This window comes from Lepisosteus platostomus, chromosome 5 (assembly GCF_059453375.1).
Source record: "Lepisosteus platostomus isolate fLepPlt1 chromosome 5, fLepPlt1.hap1, whole genome shotgun sequence".
Classification (NCBI taxonomy): domain Eukaryota; kingdom Metazoa; phylum Chordata; class Actinopteri; order Semionotiformes; family Lepisosteidae; genus Lepisosteus; species Lepisosteus platostomus.
In genome coordinates this window covers 65,610,305-65,618,616 of record NC_142615.1, presented here as the reverse complement: position 1 = coordinate 65,618,616, position 8,312 = coordinate 65,610,305, and the positions used below count along the sequence as shown (strand labels likewise).

Below are 8,312 nucleotides of genomic sequence, written 5' to 3'. Positions count from 1 at the left end.
GTTAATGTAGAATTATTAATAGGTTTATTAGTTAGTTAGTTCAGGTTTACCCACCTGACCTAATGTAGAATTATTACTTGGTCTGTCTCTTGTTTGTATATAAATGAATGTCTCTGACAACTTAATGTTAGTTTTACGAGTTAGTCAGGCGTTGACATACGCACGAGTATACGAAATGTCTCACTCCTGATTCAACTCATGTTCTATAGGAGATTGGCGATTCCTCCTGTTTCTCGTACAACCATATCAGAACAGAAGCCCGTGTCACCCAGCTGTGATTCAAGATCGACTTGCATCTTTATCCCTTTTTTGTTCGTGATCATTATTTTCTTTAGTTATGATCAATATTGAACTTTTTCGAAATGAAATGACAATAATCAAACATGCAGGCAGATTTTTGAAAAGTATTCGGAATTGACAGGGTGCCCCTTTGGAACAGTCGTCAGAAAATGTGAGAAAAAGTTATGTAAGCTCTCACACAAAGCATTGAAGATTGGAATCTGAGTGTAAAAAAGCTACCCATCTCTCAATGAAAGGCAGGGATACACACCATGACTCGAATAGACTCAGCGAACTCTAACACCTATGATATTACGAGTGCTTTGCACGTGTCGAATTTCAAGAAGGAACTACTGCAACAGTTGTGGACATAATTCATTACCACCAGCAAAGTCCAATGCCGGCAACTTCTGAGAAAATAATGTTCACTCATGGAATTTGGTCTTTGAACGGCTGGCGGGAAAATTCATTTATACTCCTGTTGCACCCTCAGCTGAAACATGTTAAAATAACAACGCAGATTTGTTGGAGAACCTGACAAGAATTATTGGGTTAGCACTGTATGTATTCTGGTATATTTACTTTAATTTTAATATAAATGTAAACATGCATGCTGTATAATCTATTGTAATTTTAAAATATGTTAGCTGAGGATGCGAGGGGGGCTATTATACCTTGTGAAACACGCAAGGAACTGTAAACACAAGATCACAAGAAAACCAGAATTTATGTGGTATTATCATCAATATCCTTCAAAATCTATGTTCAAATGAAGGATTTAAAGAAACTATGAAAAAAGCAACAGTAATAGCAGAGGATTTTGATTTTTGCTCTTCAAGTCAGTAGATCACCATAGAGTTACGCCCCTACAAACAGCACAAAGGATGAAACCCACCTCTTTCGTTATTGCTATGTTTGTGCCGGTGAAAGTAGCATTTGTGCTATTGAAAGCATCTCGGAAGATGAAGGTGCAGTCACTTCCACATGTCATGATATCATTAGATCCGACGACAAGAGCTGAAGCCCCCGGCATTTTCCAAGCCAGCAATGTGAGGAAGATGGATTCGAAGGAAGGTAGCGTGGCTGAGCGGTCTAAGGCGCTGGATTTTAGGCTCCAGTCTCTCTGGGGGCGTTGGTTTGAATCCCACCGCTGCCAAATGTTAGTGTTTTAAGACCTGCAATACGATCAGTAAAAGCGCTTTTTGTTAGGTTGCGGGAGGTGTTTAGAGATAGACTTTCTAAAAGACAGGCTTAACATCAAGGCAGAAAAAATATTTTGTTTTCTCAACAGAAATTCTCTTTGGCACGTTCAGCTTTATGTAGGGACCAACATCTGCCGAGATCACTTTTGAGGCAGTGCACATGATAGTGTACCGGCAAGTACATTTAATATTGGCTGTGGTGGTGAGCTGCTTTTGTCTGTGAAACTTTTAATTCTTCACGCCGAATCGTTGGCAGGGGTAAAGCTTATTAAATCTTTGAACATAGCGCTTCATCAGAAATACTTTGTTCGTGCTCAAAAGAGATCAGAGGATTAACTTCATGAACTCACAAAGCATACCTTACAGGAAAGATTTAAAAGGGGAATTGATTGTGCTTCCTGATGTTGTTCCTGTCGTTTCTTTGGATACAAAGGTGAATGTTCTTTAAAGTTCTGCTAGAGTATCCACTGGGTGGGCTTTATCAATCAGCTCGGATAAGTCATCAGTGCTCCGTCTCCGGAAAATAATCAGCACTGTTGTTTTTTCCTGTGCTGTCTTTTAAAACATATAAGATCACGAGTTTACAGATTTCTCTAAATAACAACTATACATTTTAACCCAGCGGTTAGCATTCCTTCAATCCAATAGTTTTACTTCTGGTAAAAAGCAGCAAAATATATAGAGAGATGATATTCAAATATTTCAACATTCTTATTGGATTACCTGTATGGATATATCGCTCAGAATTCCTAATATGATTTTGAGTTCGGTTTTGCTTTACTGCTTTCAGAGTCTTTTATTGACCTTGCTGAAGCAGAGAAGTGACATAATCACAAATGCGACCTACCTGTGCTGCTGTTTTTGGTTAATAATGATAAAAAAAAAACAGCTCCTTGCATTAAGAGCAAGAGCAACGAACACGCTTGCTGGTTGTGTTTGGTATTTTCCGTGGTGCTCTTCCTCAGCTGCAAAGTTATTTGGCGAGCAAAGAACTCTGAGAAGGAGTCTGAATCCGTCAACAATACAGGAATTCTAAGATCGCACTGCCGTCTTGTGTACAGAGATCTGCCTTTTCCTTATAGAGTGTTTTGGTGTTTAAGAACACGTATCCTACCTTGAATGCTAGTTTCAAAAGATATGTTACCGGATCACAGATTTTCTTGAAAAGATTTGGGGATACGCTTACCGGGATTCAAACCCGGCTCAATTATTTAGAAGGCACTTATACCACCAACGCACTTCTGAGAAACACCGGCACATTTCTGCAATCCTCCCTCTCACCTACAAAGTTATGAAGAGACAGACGTCCAATGAAAACTAATTTGATTCACTCAAGGCTCCGCTCTTTTGTTGTTATGTCATTTTAATTAATGTTAGCTGTGATAAGGTGTCGTTTCTGTCTCTTAAAGTTTAAGTCTGCTCCTTTCTTCCTGGTTTAGAAATAATGTTCCATGATTGTTTACAAACATCACTATCAATTATTTGTCCAGCTCTAACGCCTGTGTGCGTTGACAAGGCATCTCCAAAGGACATATTAAATAACATGATCCTTCCTGTTACCATTCCTGTGGTTGGAGCGTTGTTTCGCCGTTTTTCGTTCTTCTACAATATTTGCAGACAGGACTTTTTCACTCGAGTTGAACAAAACAAGTCAGTCCATGAAAATCATCAGTACTGCTGTTGTTCTATGCGTAGTTTAATCAAGGTAGTCGAGTGAGGAGGTAAAAAAGCACTCCCCGTCGATAAATCAATCATCGTCGCCCGTGTGACTGGATATAAAAATAACGGATTCATTTTAACCAATCTCTGGAAGCTTCGATGCGGTTATTTTTCCTTCCTTATTTCTTCATTCCTATGAATTTACTCTGTAGTAGAGGAAACGCAAAAGTGGAAAACTGCAGGCATCCTTCGTTAGTGGTGGATTGTGTTCAGAGAGCATCAGCACATCTCAGTTACGTTAATAAGTCTGTTGGGGATATACCTCAGTGGTAGAGCGCATGCTTCGCATGTATGAGGTCCCGGCAGCTCCAGGTGCTTTATATTTCTGTGCTCACATTGCAGTCTTCTGTTGAATGTGAACTCTTTGCTCATGTTCATAGAGAGCCAAGTTCACACAATTAAACTCAGGCACACTCGAAGTGCTACGGTGTTGCTCTGCTGTTTTAAATGTACCTCTAATGCATTTAGTTCTGTTAACTACCAAATGATTTGAACTAATTTTATGTCATATTCAGGAAATCCAGAGGTCTTCAGACGTGTCGTGGCTGTTGAAGAAGACACCCGTTGAATCTCACCCGGGATTTCTTGAGAGATCATTCAGTGAGCGAGTCCTCTCTCTGGACTCCGCACTGAGCTGAAAACTGCGCGAATTCCATTGTACAACCGAGAAAAAAACTGATGGACCAAACAACGACATTTGATGATTACAAGAAATTCAAGAAACACAACAGTCCGAACACAGGTTTGAATCCCGAACGCTTAATTTAAAAGACAAAGCGAAGGATACGACCTGTAAACTCTCTTCGTGTCTTACAGTTTATGATATAAAAAAAACTTACTTTCATAATAATTTCTTGCTGCTGATAGACTATTTATTGAATTTTAAGAAATTCACAATTGCAAACATTTTGGGTTAAACAGTTACTGACATACTTTAACGAAGAGAAACGTTAGTGCCTTCCGGTGTGTGAGCCAATTTCTCAAAACAATATTTGTTAGTCTCTCGGGAGGCTGCGCAAGGTGTTTAGAGATAGAATTTCTAAAAGGCAGGCTCCCTGAGCTTAACATCAAGGCATAAAAAAATGTTTTTTCTCTACAGAAATGCTCTTTAAATTTCAGCATAGTTACAACTCCCTTTATAAAGGGTGTGCAGACATATACAACGAAGGCATTGAAAGTTTTTTTTAATTGTTGTTCCAAAAAATGTTCCATTTGTTTTCGTTCTTAATGTTGTTGATTAAAAGATCTTATTAAATGCGAAAAAATCTGAATGTGAAAAAAGGTCAAAATGCTATTGAAAAAATCAGTAATGTGAGGAAAGATGAATTGTGGGAGCCCCTTACCTCCCCATGTCATGCTGTATTTTTCACTCATTCTACTGGGAGTGGTGCCGTCGCTTCTGGATAAAGTCTGTCAGTTGACCTTCCAGACGGGTCAGGTACTGTATGACTGCGCTTCGGCACAAGAAGAGACATGTGACTTGCGAGGATCACAGCAGTATCATTCACTGTTCAGAGCCCGGATAGCTCAGTCGGTAGAGCATCAGACTTTTAATCTGAGTGTCCAGGGTTCAAGTCCCTGTTCAGGCGTTTGTGTTTTCCTTAAGTGTATTGTGAATTTCATTATTAATCGTATTTTATCTTCCACTCTTCTAGCTGTACTGTCGATATTTTAAAAGTTAATCACTTGTATTTTCTTTAGTGTTTCCTTTCACAAACCGAAAATGTTCAAGACTATTTTGTCACCACACTCCACGTAGATAATCACAGGAAAAGAAAAGGAAACGCAGTGAGGAGCTCACACAGTGAGTACTGTTGAATACAACAAGAGGAAAGGCACACTGTACATCTGCAGAACATCACATCCGAGTTTACAGTGACAGCTTCTATTTCCACTGATGAATGAGACAGATTCATGAGGAGATCCTACGCGCAACTAAGCGAACACATCGCTATTTTGGTCTGATGTAGAGGCTCCATGTGTGTCAGCAGTACTATAAATGTAAGTCTTATACACTTTCAGGGGCTGCATCTGTAGCGCTTCATCAAAGAAGACTGTTTTACTTTACCACACGGTTACATTCACCCACCCAATCTATTCTCAGAATACCCAATGGCTCAATAACCCTGTTTTCCCCTGGGAACCACCAGTGTACAGTCCCATTCCATTCAAAAATATAACAAATATATTAAATTAATATATTCAATGAACAAATATAGTCAATGAACTGTGTAACACAGATCTGCAACTGTTTTTTGGGATGGCTGAGTGGTTAAGGTGTTGGACGTAAGCCCACTAAACAAATGTCTATGTGAGTTCAATCCCTGCTCCTGTAATTTGCTTTTGAAGTGACAGAACACTTTGAAGATTTACACTCTATTAAAATATGTATTTACTAAATTTCAGTTCTCTTCACTCCCTGGGATAACTGAATTCTCACTATCACATACTCAAGGCTTTACATGCATTAGCTGTGATACAGCTCCTAATAAAGACAGAATGAAACTGTATCAATAATAAATGACATGTTTTAAACAAACGTGTATTGATAATCTTCATTATTAATAAAAGTCGTGTGACGGGAAAGCAAATTAAATATTACAATGATATTCCAAGCAACTGATGTGTGCCGGAACCAAATGTCATCCACTGTGGGCTTTGTAAATTGTTTAAAAATTGTAAGTGAAGTTGAGATAATTAACAATTTGTTGAATCCTGCAGTTACAGATTAAAATGTGAGAAGATTTTCTCTGGGTTTATCTCTGTCCGAGTGCCTGATGTGAATATGCTGAACGCAGTGTCTTTGATTTATGTACTCAAACAACCAAAGAATCCCATTCTTGTCATCCTATGGTTTGTCAAACGTGATTTTTTCAAAGTGGGTGAGATTTCGTTTAGTCTTTCGCTCTTTTACTAGAGCAGTAATGTTTCTAGATGCGCATGAGCATGGTATAGCAGGCTGACAGCAGGAACATGTGGCCCACAAGCAGTGACAGTATCAGAGGTGTCTGCAGTATGTTGGTTTGTGAGCAGCGATAAAATAAAATGCCGAGTAAGCAGGTGTGCCTGCATTAATAAAGCTCCACCGAGCGGAAAAAGTAACAGAAGAACCAACCTAAATCCAACAGAAAGTTTCTGCAGCTGAAATCACAGGCAAAACTGCCACAAGCTTGAACTCACAACCTCAGCATGACTTCACTATGTACTGCTATATAAGTACAAGGCACTGACCAACTGTGCCACTGGAGCTGCGCAATGGGCTTGTTACATGTCTTAGATGTATTTACTGGAAGGTTGCAGAAATCATAAATCACTGATTTCATTATCTGCATGTTTAATATCCAGGAGAGAGAACTCCTTCAGGTTCTACAGCTCATAAGTGCACTTTAAGAAGTCTGCTTTTGTGAGATGGATCTCCGAGGTGCAGCTTTTTTCTTATTACTAAAGATACCTCTACATTGTAAACTATTTGAAGACCTAGAAAAAGGAACATGGCGTTAGTTGAAATAAGCACTGAATGGGTTAAAACCCACGCTCTTTGAATTGCTAAAGCGATGCCTTGAGGAGAATAAATCAACATACTGTATTCACACAGGTCACTCGGCCACGGACAAGAATGATCAGCTACCACCACTATTATTATCATTATTATTATTATTCAACCATTTGGGGAACAATACAGTTGAACAATCCCACTGTTCTTATGGCAAGAAAAATAACATGAGACCACTGTAAGAGGACGAGTGTTGTAATTGTTTGAACAATTGATTTCTATTTTTCCCTCTTATGGGCGACCCTGTGGTATTTCTTTTTCTCTTCGTTGTTGTGCACGGGCTAGTTCTGCAGCGATATTTGTCGCAGAAATTTCTGCGCAGCTCTGTATTAAATCTGTTCTCAACTGCAATGGACAGAAGATGACTCCAGTAGATAGCTGTGTAGTTCTGTAGGACCACACACGACACAGTGATAGTGCAGCTCTTAATGGACCGGTACACAGACCACATGAGAGGCAAGCAAAACGCTTTTAAAATTCCAAAGGCTCACCAAGTCAGAGGAACAGCAATGAACTGAAAAGATCTGTTACAGATGTCTATGTCAACCTCTTTAGAGCTATAAATGCCATTTGTTTAATTTATCTGTAGATTAACACTCCCAAGTTACAGCACTTTACAGTATATTAATGTTAATTCCGCTGGTGGACATTAGCTGGTGTTTTTTGTAACAATTTGTTTGCTCTGCTGTAAGGAATAGTAATAATAACATCACTTTATTAACCCTTTACAATTTATTGCATTAGGAATGATCTTTTTGCATACCCCAGCTTGCTCTCCATGAGACACACAGATAAGGAGAGAGCCTGGGGTCAGAGCACAGGATCTGCCATTGTATGGTGCCCTGGAGCAGTTGGGGTTAAGGGCCTTGCTCAGGAGCCCAGTGGAGTAGGATTCCTCTGCTGGCAGAGGGATTTGAACGAGCAACCTTACAACCACAGGCGCAGATCCTTAGCCACAGAGCCACTGCTCCACCCTAAATATGGAAAGTAAAGTATAGTAAAGAATATACAGTATATAAAGCACGCAAACCTAAATGTTCAAAGTTTTCAGGCTCTTTAGCATTTTCCTTCACATATGGAAAAAGTTTGATGTGTTCTTGTCACATTTCTCCAAGTAGATAATCTACACAAGAGCGCATGTAACAGTAAAGGACATACAGTGAGGAATTCGCGCAGCTTTCAGCTCAGTGCAGAGTCCAGAGGGAGGAATCGCTCGCTGAACGATTTCTCAGGAAATTTCGGTTGAGATTCAACAGGTGCTTCTTCAACAGCTATGACAAGTTGGAAGACTCATTGAAGTCTGAAGAGATCAGCCTCTGTGACAGAGTGTCCAGTGACACTAACTAACTGTCCTACTGTTCTCTGCTAATGTAGAGGGTGAATGTTGATTTAGGTGAATGTAAGGTTTCTTTCTTGTAAAATATTTTCGAGCGTATTTTTGCTGCTGAAAATTAATCTTGTGTATTTGAATGAATTCTGATATTGTCACCTAATTCTATACATTGTTTCATCAGACTAGAACATTTAGAGGAGCTCAATTGCATTAATTAATTGCATAG

The 8,312-nt window shown here is 39.3% G+C and overlaps 1 non-coding gene across 1 annotated transcript; it reads left to right on the top strand.

Annotated features, from left to right (window-relative positions):
* Positions 1–4,716: 4,716 nt before the first annotated feature.
* On the top strand, positions 4,717–4,789 carry trnak-uuu (transfer RNA lysine (anticodon UUU)). Its single transcript has one exon. It is a non-coding gene; the product is annotated as a tRNA-Lys (tRNA).
* Positions 4,790–8,312: the final 3,523 nt, after the last annotated feature.